Source organism: Cibotium barometz, chromosome 5, assembly GCF_041138505.1.
Source record: "Cibotium barometz isolate CiBa-2024 chromosome 5, ASM4113850v1, whole genome shotgun sequence".
Classification (NCBI taxonomy): domain Eukaryota; kingdom Viridiplantae; phylum Streptophyta; class Polypodiopsida; order Cyatheales; family Cibotiaceae; genus Cibotium; species Cibotium barometz.
This window is the reverse complement of record NC_141050.1, coordinates 36,261,748-36,278,757: the sequence shown is the minus strand read 5'-3', so window position 1 is coordinate 36,278,757 and position 17,010 is coordinate 36,261,748. Positions and strand designations below refer to the sequence as shown.

At 41.1% G+C, this 17,010-nt stretch overlaps 2 long non-coding RNA genes across 5 annotated transcripts in view; both read left to right on the top strand.

Moving 5' to 3' along the window:
- Positions 1-11,020, top strand: part of LOC147638435 (uncharacterized) — a 29,618-nt gene extending 18,598 nt beyond the window's left edge. The window contains exons 2-4 of one of the 4 annotated variants that reach the window (XR_015265882.1): positions 1,907-1,941; positions 2,049-2,523; positions 8,987-9,298. This is a non-coding gene — a long non-coding RNA (uncharacterized LOC147638435). Of the gene's footprint in view, positions 1-1,457; positions 2,524-8,986; positions 10,397-10,621 lie in introns of those variants that run through there. The other 3 variants (XR_015265879.1, XR_015265880.1, XR_015265881.1) reach the window with 3 other exon arrangements.
- On the top strand, positions 2,534-8,575 carry LOC147638436 (uncharacterized). Its single transcript, XR_015265883.1, has 3 exons — positions 2,534-7,329; positions 7,438-7,546; positions 7,759-8,575. It is a non-coding gene; the product is annotated as an uncharacterized LOC147638436 (long non-coding RNA).
- Positions 11,021-17,010: the final 5,990 nt, after the last annotated feature.

The following is a 17,010-nucleotide window of genomic DNA, read 5'->3' as shown; positions in this document are numbered from 1 at the left end:
AGTCCTAGTCCAAACCCAAGTCCAAGATCCATGTTCATGTCCAAGCTTCATGCACAACCTATATGTCCAAGTTCCATGTTTATGTCCAAGCTTCATGTTCCATGTCCAAGTTCTATGTCCAAGTTCTCCATGTCTAAGCTATATGTCCAAGTCCAAGAAACACTCGCTCATCCCATGAGTAACCTCCACAACTCTTGTAGTCTTGTCCATGAAGAAAACCATGGAAAAGCTCTTTCTCGCAAGAAAATTGATATAAAACCTGTTTTAATCGTTTTTGGATGATAAAAACATCCAAAAAGCAGTTTTTGGAGTAGTTTTAGGGTTTTTTAAATTTTTGTCCGTACAGCTCCGTACATGCGCCCGTATCGCCCATGCATATGTCCATACAAGTCTAGGGCTAATCGTACATCTGAAACCAAGTTGGAGAAGGTGTTGATGGCAAAGAAGAAGCTCTCCTTGATCATAATGATGTCCACAGACACTCCACAATCTCTTTTAATCTTCAATGATCTTGTTCATGGTACTACAAGAGAAGTCCAATCCTTTTTATACTTGTAAGAGACTCTACTTTTTGCCAAAAAGACTTCATGCTTTTGCTTTGTCTTTTTATGCTTAGCTTTTCTCTTTTTGCCTGTGCTTTTGCTCTTTTTACTTTTATTAATAAAATATTACTCAACTTTTGGTGCTTTGCTTTTCTAGCTTTAAGATCTTGCTTTTTGGCTTTAGAGCTACTTTTTGAGAAAGCGCCTTTTAGCTTTTTGGTCCGACTCAGTCTCCTCTTTCCAATGGTGCCCTTGGCTCGCGGTCAACTGTCTTTGACTTTTTGCTTTTTCTTGCTTTTTGACCAAGAATGGTGCTTTTTTTTAATCAAACCTTATGGACCCTGTGCCCATGTCTTCTTCCACCTGTCTGGTATCCAGGCATGGATTTCATCACGTGAAAAGAGCTAGGAGGACCAAATAGTTACAGGTAGCACACATGTAAAACCAAGTGTACAGATGGTTGGAGGTCAAATTGGGCATAGTTCACAGAAGGAAAAGTTGCCATTTTCACCCGGTATGCATTGGTGCTCTCGGTGTATGCCCGTAGCTAGCAGCTTATTTAGGTAGCACTTGGCATGCATTGGGTGCTCCCGGTGCACGTTGAGAGTTACCGATATGCATTGAAAGCTATTGGCATGCCTAGGTAGCACCCGGCATGCATTGGGTGCTCCCGGTGCATGCCGGTAGCTACCGACATACTTAGGTAGTACTCGGCGTGCATTGGGAGCTTCCCAGTGGATGTCGGTAGTTACCAGCATGCATTAGAAGCTACCGGCATGCCTAGGTAGCACCCGGCATACATTGGGTGCTCCTGATGCATGTCGGTTAGTTACCGGCATGCATTAGAAGCTACCGGCATGCCTAGGCATGCATTGGGTGCTCCCGGTGCATGCCGGTAGCTACCGGCATACTTAGGTAGCACCTGGCATGCATTGGGAGCTCCCGGTGCATGTCAGTAGTTACCGGCATGCATTAGAAGCCACCGGCATGCCTAGGTAGCACCCGACATGCATTGGTTGCTCTTAGTGCATGTCGGTAGCTCCAAGTGCATGTCAGTAGCGTAGCTGGCTGCCATGGCATTGATTATAAGAAAACATTCAGTCTAGTGGCAAGGATGACTATCATCAGGGCAACTGTTTCATTGGCTACAACCAAAGGTTGGAATTTATATTAGATGGATGTTAAAAATGTATTTCTAAATGGTGACCTCTCAGGAGAGGTGTACATGCAGCAGCCTCGAGGATATGTACATCCTATGTATCTAGATAGGGTGTGCAACCTAAAAAAGCATTGTATGGACTAAAGCAAGCGCCAAGGGCTTGGTATGGTAGGATTAACAGGTTTCTACATGGTATTGGTTTCAGGTCATGTGACTCAGATAGACTTCAGCAACCCAAATGTAAATGGGGTAACGTGAAAGTTAGTTGTATCTTTTGGTAGCAAACTCGTGTGTGCTCTGTATTCTAAGCACCAATAATGTCTTTTGTGACCCAAAAATCAATGCAGTCATTCGACGGCCATCAGACATGCTTGGAAAGGGGTGGGACTTGTACCCACATGGCATATGACGGAGTATAGATCAGACCATTCAGTGGTTAGACATTCCGGGTTCAGTTTTCTCAATATGCTGAGCAAACAACTATGCAGTGGACTAAAATCAATGAAACTGGCAAGTGCCCATATTTAGGGACTTGAAAGAATCAGCCAAAGATATCTCTTTAGAGTGGCGATGGGTCTATAGAGAGTCCATCATATGGTCTACCACCCTATTAAGACGGCTCAATCATATCTATCTTGATGTACGCATGGAACCTTTAAATAAACTAGCCTTTGCCAGTTTTAGTTAAGAAAAGGAGAGGCTACGAGCTGAGCTGGTCATCGTAATTTTTTTAGTAAAGGAGGAGCTTTTGCACGTGTGGGCATCTTGCAGCTGAGAGAGAGGTCAGAAGAGCCAGATCTTGAAGAAACTGTGAAAAAGCTTGTAGGAGAAGTGTTTTGTGTGGAAGAAGACTATTTTGTTTGAGTGTTTTTATTCTCTATCTCTCCCATGTTTCTATGTTTCTTAGTTTGCAGCTTCAGTGGTATCATGCTCTAATTTCTGTGTGAGAATTGAACTGTATAAGTCTTGTAATAATCATTCACATAAGGTGTTTTTCTGAGTATGGTTCTCTTGTGAATTTCTCTTCATCTTTGTGAAGGATACAACCTACTGCCTCTGTTTCCAGTAGGTTATAGATCCCCTACAGAGTGGTTCTCTCTCAATTTACTGCTTCCCCTATTGGACAGAAGATACTACCCATTGCAACTATGTTTTTTGAGGGGTTTGGGTTGGTTCCATGCTCTTTTAGTGGTCAATAGGAGGTCTTAAGAGTGGATTTACTCTGTTTGTTATTGTTCAAGCATCAATCTTCCATAGGGCTGCTGCACCTCTTTTGAAAGGGCTGGGAAGTGCCCCTTGCACATGTTTCAAGGCCATCATGTGTACCTACTGTCTGTAGTAGTTTGTTGAGGTTTGAACTTGGTAAATATGTCTGGAAATTGGTTGAAAAGGGGGCTGTAGGGCTGTTTTGGAGTTCCAGACTATGTGGAGTCATATTCCCTAGGGGCTACTGTCCACAACTGAAAGGTGTTTTGGGCAAGAGATGGTCCAACCTTCTAAGGACTCTTTGATCTTGCTCCTACTGAAGCCTGGAAGCATTTGAAACTTGGTGGGAGGGTTGTCAGCTATCAAGAAACAGGACTGTGGCTCGGACTGCTTCCACACTATGTGGGATCTCTATTCTACAGGGCTGTTGTCCACAACGGAGAGGTTTTTTTGGCAAGGGATGGTCTAAGTACTCTGAGGGGACTCTGTTCTTGCTCCTACAGAGCCTTGGAAAGCTTTGGGGTTTTGTAGTTGGGGTTTCAGCTAGATGGAAACCAAGTGCTGAGGGTTGTTTTGGACTGGTTTGGGGCTGCTTGACACATGGTGTAGTGGCCATATTCATTGGTGCTGTTGTTCACAGTTGAGAAGTTCTTTTGACAAGAGAGGGTTTAGACTTTTTTAGGATATTGTGCTCTTGCTAATATGGAAGCCTAGAGAGGTTTGGAGATGAGGATCAAGGCTGGCAGCTGTCTTGAAGTTGTATATATGTCTGGGAGAGGTGAGTCTGAGAAGAGTTTTTTGCTTGGTTGTGGTTCCCTCAGAGGAGTGGGTAACAGTGGTGAGGACCAATACAAGAGCTATAGAGGCAGGCTTCCTGGTCTCATCAACGGCTCAATCATATCCCTCTTGATGCACACATGGCAGCTTTCAAAAATAGGCATGAGTATTGTTGTGGACAGCCACGTGGGCAGCCACCCCTTTTTTGATATAGTAGGGACCTAATGTCATCCAATGTTGGAAGTGTTGACATGAGGTTGAAGATAATTTTGAGCCCGACATTTTGAGCTTGTAGCATTGAGTTTGGACATCGCAGCTAGGAGATATGGTCTGATGAAGAATTGACAGGATACCAAAACATGCCTTGTGGGTGGTCCCCCGAGGACACTTTTCAGCGGTTTTTTGGAGCAAATGGCATCCAAATGGGATGTGACCTAACAAGCTCTATTCGGTCATCTCATCCATACATCTCAAGCCAGTTGTCTTGTGTTTTGAGTCCTATATTTTAAGATATGGACATACTTGGCTTGGCTTCAAAGTGACCCACAGATCACTGCAGCCGTTCGACGGCCCATCAAACATGCTCAGAAAGGGGTGGAGTCTTGTACCCACATGGCATATGATGAGTCAACCAAGCCGTTCAGTGTTTGGACATTCCATTGAGAGTTATTTCAATTCACAAACTAGCTACAGCTAGCTAGCACTGCAAGAGGGCTTGATAAGATTAGGTAACTTGGGGCACCAACTCCAAATACAACCACAAAACACTATCCCAACTAAAGTTCTTGGCTTGCCTTTGCCATAACCTAGTGGTTTCCTTAGAATAGTGCCTACTTGGAACAAACAACCCAAAACAGTCCAAAAACTGTCTTCACCTACAGAGTGGTCCAATACCACTTTCACTTGTCCAAATCCAACCAAACTTGATAGGAGTAGTTCCCTACCTTTTTTTTACGTGCATGATAAGCCCCAACTCAAAATTCCCTTAGTAAGCCCTTTATCAGTTCACAAACATGTCCGTAGCTTTAGCAATTTCTGACACTTGGACCAGACACTAATTCCACTATTGCACCTTCTCAGTAGGCCCAAAAGTGATGAAAACTATTAAAATCTTTCCATAGGCATGTCTTAGACTCTCACATCAAGTTTCATGTGAATCACCCCAGGGGAAGGCCTCCAATAGTCAATAAGATCCACTAGGCCTTACGCAGTTCAAAATTGCAGTAGTGGCAAACTAGGCAATTTTCACCCCTTGATTTCCAAATCTTATGAGACTTGGTATTATTCAAGAATATTATATAGACATACTCCACACCAAACATTGCGGCCTAATTCACTTCCAATAGAGAGAAAACAGGGTTGGAACAGGGCACTTTGGCCATGCTGAAATTTTGGAAACAAGCAACAATACCAAACCTCGATCCTACCTTATGTACTTTACCAATTGTAGAAGTTGTATTTGCATAGATTCCACTCTCTAGACCATGTTCCTTACTATATCTCACCTCTGGTTCCACTTCTGCTCCATACCACTACTTCACACAACCCTAGAATCTGACTGTTGAATTGTCACAACTCACAAGAAGACACCAAGTAGAGAAAGGGAAAAAAGAGTTGAATTCAAGTCCGAAAGTCAATCTCATACACCCCTGAGATTCTAGGAAGATCGGCACAACACCAGTTGTCAACAAATTCCACTCTTCACAGACCACACTTCATAGACAATTCTTCACAGACAATACATATCCAACATTGTCCAATACACCTTTAGACTTTGTGCCCTTGGTTTATCAAGAGCTATATTCAGCTTGCAGATTTGACTCTTTTTGCACAAGATTGTTCAATATTTAGGTAAGGACACAACCAAATTATACTAGAGACTAGAAATCTCAAACACAACCCAAAGATGCATGAAACAGGCTACTGTCCAGATTCGCAGCAATAAAATTTGAGAATTCAGCAATAAGAAGATGCAAGTATATTGATCATAACAAGTGAAAATATGTGGAGAAAACCTAATTCACACTCAGTACAACAAGAAGGCTGCAAATCTCTTCTCTCTGGCACGCTGCATGTAGTTGTGTAGCTCTCCCTCATCAAAATAGAACTCATGGAGTTCTCTTCATGCAAGCTGCCCAAAATAGTCCACTTTTTTAATTTTGGGGTAGCCTTTTCTAGATTTAGTTGCATGTGGTCTTTTCCATGGTTCTAAACATTATTAAAAATCTTCTAAATGTATTCCTAAGGCTGGATACATATGCATGCTATAATTTTTTCTAAAATGGATGAACATATAGGCTTAAACATGACCTGGACATTGATTATTTGACCTGTTTGAACAAAAGCTTGAACCTGACCTAGTCATGGAATCCATGTATACATGGACACTTATTTGAATATGTACAAATGATTACTAGAATTGTAGACACTGCTTGAGTATGATCTGGGGTATCAACAAACACTGCATCACCGGATTCAGTTTGCTCCGTATGCTAAACAAACAACCATGCAATGGACTAAAATCATCGAAATTGACAAGTGCCCATTTTTAGGGACGTTAGAGAATCTGCCAGAAATATCTGTTTAGAGTGGGGATGGGTCTATAGATAGTCCATCATATGTTCTACCACTTTGTTAAGACGGCTCGATCATATCTATCTTGATCTACACATGGCTACTTTCCAAAATAAGCGCACGTACTGCTGTGGACAGCCGCCCCTTTTTTGAAACAATAGGGACCTAATGTTATCCAACGTGGGAAGTGTTGACATGAGCTTGAAGAGAATTCCAAGACCGACATTTCGAGCTATAAAGTGTTGAGTTCAGACATCGGAACTAGGAGATATGGTCTTCTGAAGATCTGTTGGGATATCAAAACATGCCTCGTGAGTGGTGTAGATGACACTTTTTGGGGATTTTTTGGAGCAAATGGCATCCAAATGGGATGCGGATTTTGAAAAGAACTACTAAGACAGCTAACCCATACATCTCAAGCCACTGAGCTTTTGTTTTGAGTCCTGTATTACAAGATATGGACATACTTTGCACTGTAGTTGTCTGACGGCCCATCAAACATGCTCGGAAAGGTGCGGGGCCTTGTACCACCGAACACAAAATAGAGTGTATCTAGCAAACCATACATCCAATGGAGGTGTGGTATGGCTTCCCTCAAAGCTCTCGATATCCCAAATCTACTCCTAAATCAGCTCATTATTTTCTTTAATGTAGTCCCAAATCGCAGGGCAAAACATGGGCTGTTAAAAACTCTGAATTATCGGACCACCGAATGCAAAATAGGGTGTATCTAGTAAACCGTGCATCCAATATAGGTGTGTTATGGCTTTCCTTAAAGCTCTTGAAATCCCAAATCTAATACAATAGCTAAATTAACTCTTCTCAAGGCAAAACATGGGTTGTTTTTGAAACTCTTATATAGACTCTAAACTGCCGGACCACTAAATGCAAAATAGCGCGTATCTAACAAACCTTGCATCCAATGGAGGTGTGGTATGGCTTCTCTCAAAGCTCTCAACATCCTAAATCTATGCCTAAATCAGCTCATGATTTTCTTCATGTGTGGTCCCAAATCACGGGTGAAACTATGGGCTATCTGAAACTTTGAACTATCGGACCACTGAACACAAAGTAAAGTGTATCTAGCAAACCGTGCATCCAATGGAGGTGTGGTATGGATTTTCTTAAAGCTCATAATATCCCAAATCTACTCCTAAATCAGCTCATAATTTTCTTTAGGTGTGGTCCCAAATCATGGAGTGAAACATGGGCTATCCGAAACTTTGAATTGTCAGAACCCATCGAACACAAAATAGAGTGTATCTAGCGAACCGTGCATCCAATGGAGGTGTGGTATGGCTTCCTTTAAATCTCTTGACATTCCAAATCTAGTACTAAATGAGCTCATAACTTTCTTTACGTGTGGTGTTCGAAACTCTGAACTGCATGACCACCGAACACAAAATAGAGTGTATCTAGCAAATCGTGCATCCAATGGAGTTGTGCTATTTTTTCCCTCAAAGCTACCAATATCCTAAATAAGCTCATAATTTTCTTTAGGTGTGGTCCCAAATTGCGAGGCAAAACATGGGCTATCCAAAACTCTGAACTGCCAGACCACCAAACACAAAATAGAGTGTATCTAGCAAATAGTGCATCCAATGGAGGTATTGTATGGCTCCCCTTAAAGCTCCCGACATCCAAATATACTACTAAATCAGCTCATGATTTTCTTTACGTGGTTCAAAATCATGGATGAAACTATGGGCTGTCCAAAACTCTAAACTGCCAGAGCATTGAACACAAAATAGAGTGTATCTAGCAAATCATGCATCCAATAAAAGTGTGGTATGGATTTCCTCAGAGCTCTCGGTATCCCAAATCTACTCCTAAATCAGCTCATGATTTTTAAAATAGTGTGGTCCCAAATCGCAAGGCGAAACATGGGCTATCCGAAACTTTGGACTGTCGGATCACTGAATGCAAAATAGAGTGTATCTAGAAAACTGTGCATCCAATGGAGGTGTGGTATGGCTTCCCTTAAATCTTCCAACATCCCAAATCTACTAATACATCATCTCATAATTTTCTTTGTGTGGTTCCAAATCCAGGGGCAAACATGGGCCGTTCGAACCTCATTTTTCGATCATCGGCACCCCCCATCTTGAGATCCATGCACTCCACCCTCGTCAAATTCACATCTAAGATTAAGGTCGGGTGGTGACACTACCTAAATAGCTGAAATGTGTTCGTATGTGCCTCTTTACAAAAGGATATTTTTTAAGTTTTCTTCAAAAAAATACATTTACAGAAATGGAATTTATAATTTTGTAAAAAAATACAAAGGGGATACTAACAATTACTTAAAAATGCTTACATAGGGTTTTTTAAAGGGGCCTTGAACGCACGTGATACAAACATCTTACAATAAGTGCCCCCCCCCCCCCCCCCGAGAGCTGGTTACTATGATAGGCTGTAAACCTATTTTAATGCCATTGGAGCAGAACACAAAGCTTTCCACATATACAAGTCCTTGATGATATTGATATTGCCTGCTTACTTTGAAGAGGTTGCGATGAAGGGTGTTGCTGCAGTTGATGCTGAATATTTAGAGATAGGTGGTGTGGATGTCCAACCAAGTGGTTGTGATGAGATGGATGAGATGGTGTCAGTGTGTGCGCATAATAGTGTTGGCAAGGGTTGTTGCGATGCTGTTGGGGATATGTTTGTTAGGTGGTGTGGATGCATTGGTCAGGGGGATAAAGCATATTGTATGTGTAATTGCAAGGCTGGATCAAGACAATCACATGGAGGAAGACCTTGGCACAATGGAAGATGCCATGCTTGTGGAGAGGATCAAGAGGACTGTGGGTGCAGGGAGTGCTTGCCTCGCATGGTGGGTCATGCACCACTACTGAATGAGATACAAATGTATTTGTCTCAGGTACAATGCAGTCCAGATGTTTGTTTGTTAGACTATCGTCTGATGATGCTCATGAAGATGCCAATGTTCCAGAGGATTTGGGGGTTCATAACAATGTGTTGACATTGCTAAGCCACTAGCGTGTGGTGAGTGGATAAATATGGCGCTTTTGCAAAAGATATGCATGCAGTGTGTGATAGGTATGAAGCTCTTCTATGGAATGCTATTCCTTATGATGCCTCAATTTTTGTGTTTGATGCTGTCTGGATACTGTGTGCTGGTGAGTAATCTAGGGCAGCTTGGAAATTTAATGAGTATGTTTCTCGAGTTTTCTTGGATGCTAGGGAGTCTCTTTTGATGGTGCTGAGGACTATGATAATGAGTATGTGCAGGACGAGGTGAAGTGGGCTTGTATGAGCTATAGAGTTCAAGATTTTGATTGGAGTTTTGATGTCTTGGAGGATGCAAACCAAATATATAGGCCATTTGATCCTGGTGGTAGTAGTCTATTTGTAGGGAATGTAGTTGTATATATTCCCTTTTGATCTAGGTGGAAGGGTCAGTTTTTCAGAGTACAAGAATGTTATGAAACACTTAAAAGTGTTCCACTAGGGGGGTTGGGCTATATGTGAGGAGCAGTTTTGTGATGGATGCATAGCTAGTACTTGAGCAAGCCCAGAGGAGGAGAAGCCATGAGAGCTTCTGATGGTGTGATTTGGACAGGTCTTGGAGCGAGGAGATGGAAATGACATGGGATGGTTCGTGTGAACTTATGATGCAATGGATGAGAATAAGCTATGGTGGATGATGTCCAAGATGATGATGCATGGTCATCTTCATCTGACACTCACATGGGATTTATTGATATGATAGCATAGGCAGGTTGGGAGTTTGTCTAAGAAGGGATGGCTGTACATAGTGAAACCATGTTTATGATGAAGAGATGATGAGGCAACTGAGTGTACATATGATGATACTGAGAAAGGCTCATAGCTGATCATGTGCATAGGGGTGATACATGGCCATGGCCATCTAGTATTCATGGATAAGTGGTAGTCCACTTAGCAGCATAGGGGGTACCACTAGTCGGATGAAGATCAAGAGCTGGCAGTTGAGAATAGCAAGAGGATGATGTTACTATTTTTGGCATGCAAGGGTGCTGAGCAGCAGGGGACACAGAAAAAAGCAACGTGTTTCTTTGGGGGTTAAGGAAAGAAGCTTGGATGTTGGAAGATCATAGAACACAGCACAAGACAAAAAGAGCTGAGCCTATAGGTGAGTAGAAGAGTTGAGAGACCTAAGGTGAAGTTTGTTCTGCGTGGTGCTATCGATGTTCTGTGCTGTGAGAGAGTCCTAAGTGTTTTATATCTGTTGGTTCAATGTTTGAATAGTGGGTTATTGATTATCAAATCTGAATCTTGTATGTCTTGGGTAAGAGTTATCAAGCTATGTCTGTTTTGGTCCAACTTCATTAACCTAGAGGGTTTGGATTGGCTACAGGGATCAAGCATGGTTTGCTAGCATGAAGTGGGTTCCTAGATTGTACAATTTATTTGAGGGAGATCAGCAACAACAGGTGTGTCATAAGAAGATAAGAAAGTGGATTTGTTTGGATTGTCAAGAGAGGGATCATCAAGTTTAGAACAATTTTTGACTTGGGTAGGGGAGTTGATATAGAATTAAGATGTGGTCAAGGTATGAGATGGTGATCATAGGGATTTTTCTCTAGGGTTTCGAGAGGCTAGAAGTTTGTGGATCTAGAGAATTGGTGAAGAGTAAGGGGCTACATTCATCCCTCCAAATAAGTTGGAGCTGTTGATTTAAGCGTATTTTGATTCACTAAAACTTTGATGCCCAATCTTTGTACCTATTTATCTCTCACTGGTGTGGTGTTTGGTGGTGTTATAGAGGCCATCACCCAGAGCCCTCACACCGTCTTTTTGTCAATTCCAATCTATTGGGATTATTTGATAATGTTCAGTGTTGATTAGGAGATCACACTCTAAAAAAGACAATCGGTTTTGGAGTTTTTGGAAGTGTTAATTTGTTGTTTAATTCTATTTTGAAGCTTGTTTGCAGTAGGTAAGGTCATTCTATTTGTATACTTTGGAAGGGAAAAATTATAATTTCTTTTGAATTTGCATGATTTTGAAGCCCAAAAGGATAAGATTTTGTTGTGTTAAGCCCTTGGGGGGTTCACTTAAAGATATGTAAGTCTGTTACGTGCGATCATTAGGGGACGTTTTTAAAACTAAGTTTTTGAGAAACATTTATAGAAATTTACTTACATAAGGGGGTTTTAAATGGCATTTTGAAAAAAACAATTGCCAAGTTTATATAGAAAAAGGGGTCATTTTATTAAGTGAAAATTCATAGAAAAGTACACCCTCGAGGTTAAGCCAAGAAATAGCTTTGCAACTGTGAAAGGAGTAATCCATTTTGAAAACATAAGCTACAAGCTCCATTTTGTATGGATTAGAGAAAGTTGTGAGATTTGTTTATGCATTACTTTCAAATGGTACCATTAAATCATGTAAAATCAACCTAAAATAAATTAAAAATACTCTTGAAATACATATAAATATAATTAATTAGTATTAGGGTATTAAACATCCCTTATCAAGTTTAAGAAACTGTAAAAAACTTTAAAAACTAGAATAAAACCCCTCTCATGTTAGGGGACATGAGCCCATGGTCCCATGATAGTCAGATGTGCCCCGACCTCTCGGGTTAGGGGACATGAGTCCGTGGTCCTAGTAGACATGAGTTTACCAATCTACATGAGCCTACAAAGAAACATAAGCCTACCCAACTAAGATGTGTGACATAAGTCTATCCAATTGAGATTTGAGCCAAGTATAAGTTTACCCAATTGATATGTGTGTTAAGTATAAGACATAACATGAGAATGTGGGGAGATGAACTTAATATTGTACTAACCAATTAAAAGTTCCTTAAAGAATTGTAAGGAAACACCTACTCATGTTCTAAAGATTTTATTGTCATATAATTTGTATCAACATCAATTCCCAAGAATAGTAAATGAATTTTACCTCCTTGTATTAATAACACCAAGGGTTCTTCCATTGGTTCTAATTAGGTGTTGCTAAAGCCTTAAATGCTCAATGAGGCAATCCTCCTGTGGGCGGCTAGCGGTGGCTGGCGGCGCCGGCCGGTCGGCTAGCCAGGCCAGCCTTGGGCGGCCAGCGGCGGCGGCGGCGGCGGCCAAAGCAGCCCAGCCACCAGCGTTGCAGGCGGCCAGAAAAATATATATAAAATAATAATAATAATAATTGTTTATTTTTTTTATTAAAAATGAAAATGGCGGCCAGCCCAGCAGGCGGCAAACCAGGCGGGCGACCAGCAGAGCGGGCGGCCAGGCGGCCATCAACGACCACCAGGCAGCCGGCCAGCGCACGAAAGGAGAATATATATATATATATATATATATATTTTAATTGTTCATTTTTTTAATTAAAAAATGAAGCAACGGCCCTAAGGACGCTCCCCACGGGCGGGCGGCCACGCCCGAAGGGGCAAGGGCCAGCCCGGCCCGTTATTTTTTATTTATTTTATTTATTAAAAAAAAAAACAATGGTACATCCCACGCAAACAAACCCAATACGGCCGTCGTGCCGTGTGGCCGTAGTGCCTGTTTTCCACGAGAGAGACCCACCGCACACGGCCGTAGCGTTGCGTGCTAAGAGAGAGACAAAGTCCACGGCCGTAGTGCCGAGTTCTTCGAGAAAAAGACGTTCTATGGCCGTTGTGCCTAGTGAACACGTCTATGACCGTAGCACCTCGAGAATAACACATGTGGCGATCACACATTTGGTTCAGAGAAACTAAATTTAAGCTGGCATAGACTTAGTGTTAACCATCAAAGTCACGCAGTTTGGCTAGTGTAAATCTAAAACTGAGGTGTGTTTTACTTGGGCTAAGAGGACCGGCAATGGCGTCGGTTGTGCCCAAATTAGACGAAGTGCTTATCACGAGAAATCTAGGTAAGCATAATTGAGCGGTAGTGCTCATAACCCTTCACAATCTTTTAACAGATGCTAGAAGATTGTGATAACCTTTGGTAAATGAGCACCATGTACAAACGTAGTTTTGATGTGGTTATGCCTTGTGTCCAAACAAGTTGCTTACTGTTTGTAGCAACAAAAGAGCTTTGGCCCGTAGAGGCAAGCTGGCCCTTGTTGGTAGTAACAAATAGTGTCACTACTTGGGCCTAGAGATGACTAGTTTGATTTAGTCACGTGATTGCCTGGTAAAAGTAATTCCTGAGGTGTGTATTACTTGGGATAAAGGGGCTAGCAGTGCTGCTAGCAGTGCTCAATTTGGTTTATCTAGGAGTACTAATCTGAAGGATTAGCATACGCCTAGATAATAATGGCAGATTTAGGATTGATTTGTACAAATCAAAGGTAAATCTGAAGGGGTATAGTCTTGAGATGTAATGCTCAATGCCCTTATAGAAGTGATCGAAGAGAACTGTTCTTAAACTTACTAGCATGGTTTTCTCTTCTTTTTATTGCCATGCGTCGACATCCCACTGCTCGAGAGTTTGTGGTGATCTTTCGAGGGGGGAAAGAGCCTTTTTATATGTCACATCAATTGGTTTGGCAGTAATTTGATGGTATGGGACATCAAATTCTCACGGAATCGATTGTAGTCTTGGTGGAATGGGACGCCAAGGCTTGTGCATGTAACTTGACTCTTTGGCAGGTCTGTATGTACACTTGTCCGTAGTAGTGATAAAGTGTGCAAGATAAAATTTGAACTTTGAAATTTACCAAATATAGGCATAAGTTGGGATAAAACCCAGTTACAGAGTTCGGAGAAGCTCTAGGTAGCAAGACCATGATGGTGTGCTAGTGCTAACAGAGTGATTTAGTTCCGGAGTGATCTAAATCTAGAGGTTAGCAGTAAGACTAGTTTGGTTGGACAATTTCATGCATGGGGGACGCCCTATAGCATTTTGCAAGCGTAGTCTTGCCTATGTTCAACATAAGTGTGCGATTGTGTGAGCACATTTTAGTTGCTACCATATGAAATTGGGAAATATATTACTTTCCTACATAAGCAATTGTAATATTGCAAGACAGGCTATTTTGCTTACAAAGTTCGTGCGTGTAAACCCTATAAGTCGTATGACCCCTGGGGAATGAGTGGAGCATTTCTAGGATTTAATAAGGTTTTACATGGCAATAGTGAGTAGTATCTCACTCGAGATGAGCCTGGTTGTTGTTAGTATCAAATCCGACATATGTAGTGTACATAAACTCGGGCTGAGTTAGGATAGGAGGCTAAGCCGGAGAGCTTAGTGGTAAATCCTACTATATCTGGTGAGTTTTGACTTAACCGGAGTATTAAGAAGTAAACTCAAAGTCTGGGGCTGAACTGGAGTGTTCAGAGACAGACATATCTTTTGTTAAATCGGAGAATTTAGCAAAAGATGAGCTTGGGGTGAACCATGGTACCCAGGAAAAAAGCTCTTCACACTAAAATAGTGCACAATAATTTTAGGGTGATAAAAATCCATCGCAGCAAGAATGTTTTACAACTTTCCATAGATGATTGATGAAGACCATGTACTTTACGAAGTTAAAGTACATAGGTGGTGACTTCGGCGCCACATTTTTTGTAGGAAGTCACCAGTGGTGTGGTTAGGTCAGCCGAGACTCCACAAGACCTATGCACTAGTTTTTAAGTTGATCTCTATGATAAGGACGTCCAAAAAATTCGTGTCATTAGGGAAAAAGGGAGCTCATTTTGGGGCCCTGTAAGAAATTCACTATTTTTTGATTTATTTCTCTCCTAAAAGACCTCAAAAATAGTAAAATACGGAAACGTGGCTCAGAACTGTCAGTAAGGACTACAGAACTGTCAGTTTCAGAAAGGAATAAGATAATCTTTTGTCTAACTAACACGATTTTGCATTAAATATCTCCTTAGTTTTTTTTTGTTTCCCGAAGATTCCACATCTCTTTTGACGACGTGTGCAGGCCTCTCATAAAGAATCCATCACACTGAACTTGATGATTGCACTTTTTCAAAATATTTACATGGATACTGCCACACTTCCACGATTCATGTTACAAAAAGACTATGAGATTGACAAGCATATTGAAGAAATATTTCATGGTGGTAAAGGAACCACTGTGTATGACCCTTGGAATAATATATTTGTAGATCTACAACAACTTCAAAGAAGAATGGTCGATTTTTATGGAATAACATTTGAGGAGTGCAAAGGCATTTTGAAATTTGTTATCAAACTGGATGAGTGTGAGGTTGTAAAGGAAAAGAAAATGGAAAGGATTACTATTACATTGATGAATGGAGCACTTGATACATCATTGAGACTGAAGCGAGTTCGAAGTATTTTAGTGTGCAGTCAGAGAAACACCTATGGTGGTTAGGCTCGTTCCAGGTATGATCATTTTTTTGTTTCGTACTTGATTTTAGTCATTGTTTTCAAATCTTTTATAGTAAGACTTTTGTTTTCACAGGTAAAGATAGAAGACCATGAAACACTAGATTGGGTGTTTCACCACACAAAAATACCAAGAATAAATAAAAGACAAGTGCGAGGAGAGAATCTCCATGTTGCAGGAAAAGGTGATTTTCAAGTAGAGTGGCACATGGCGGGGGATCTTAAAACACTTAAGTGCATGTATAACGTTAGTAAAGGAGGCAACTCAAAGTCTCCTTGTCTTTACTGCAAAGAATCAGCTCAAGTAATGGATTCCAAATGGTGGAAGAGAGCACCTAATAGAGATAAAGTTGACCCTGACTTCAAGGCCATTCTTGACATTCCACTATGTAATGTTCACATATGCTCATTGCATGGTCTATGTCCAATTATTGAGAAATTGGTATTTTTGTATATTGGATTTGCTTGGAAACTTCGTCCCAAAAAAATAGAAAGGATGCTCTTCAAGCATTGGAAAAAGTGTTATCTGATATAGGTCTGCATGGAGGTGATGTTCATATCACAAAGGATTTTAAAAAGTCTACCAATGGCAAGGAGGTACCAATCAAGCCCTCTATTGGTGGTGTTAAGGCAAGAAGATTCTTGTCTCGACCCAAACACAGTAGTAAGCAAGTAAGGCAAGGTAGAACAGTTTCAAGGATTAATTATGGATTGTGGAAGCAAGTCCATAATGCCGTGAAAGATCATGAGGCAGATGGAGAAGCACGAAATGTGAAGGCAGAGGTGTGGAGGTCTCTTGATCAACTCTTCATGCTCTGTGACAATGTAACATGGACAAAAAGTGATTACAAGAACTTTGAAGAGGCAATTAAACATTTTGGGAAGTCAATGAAAGACGCATGGATAGCCTGCAATATAACTCACTACATGGTAAAGTTCTGTCTTCTTCTTTTACTTAAGTGTGATCCTCTTTTTTTTTATAACTTACTATGCATTCTTATGTCTCTGTGAAAACAGCATATCATCTACAACCACCTTCTCTATTTTGTCAAAAAGTATGGATGCCCAGCAATTTGGTCTACCCAAGGCATGGAGAAGTCTCACTACATGGCACGTAATGCATTTTTCAGACACACACAACACTACGGAGGGAGTCAAAAGGCAAATAGTCTGAAGGAAGTCTTCCAATGGTTTTACCGAGGCATACTACAGAGGCTGCATGCTAAAAGAAAAGTTGCTAGCTCCAAAGTCAAGCTTGCTTTTATTCTAGCCCAAAAGCAAAGACGAAGACAAACTTTGGACAATTCAATGGCAGCAGAGAGACATAGACAATGGAGGGATTCAAAGATATTTAGAAACCATAAATGGACAAGTAAACATGAATAGCAGTTTGTAACTTATTGGTGTTATGTCCACATGTTTTCAAACTCAATTAATAGATTTTTATTTT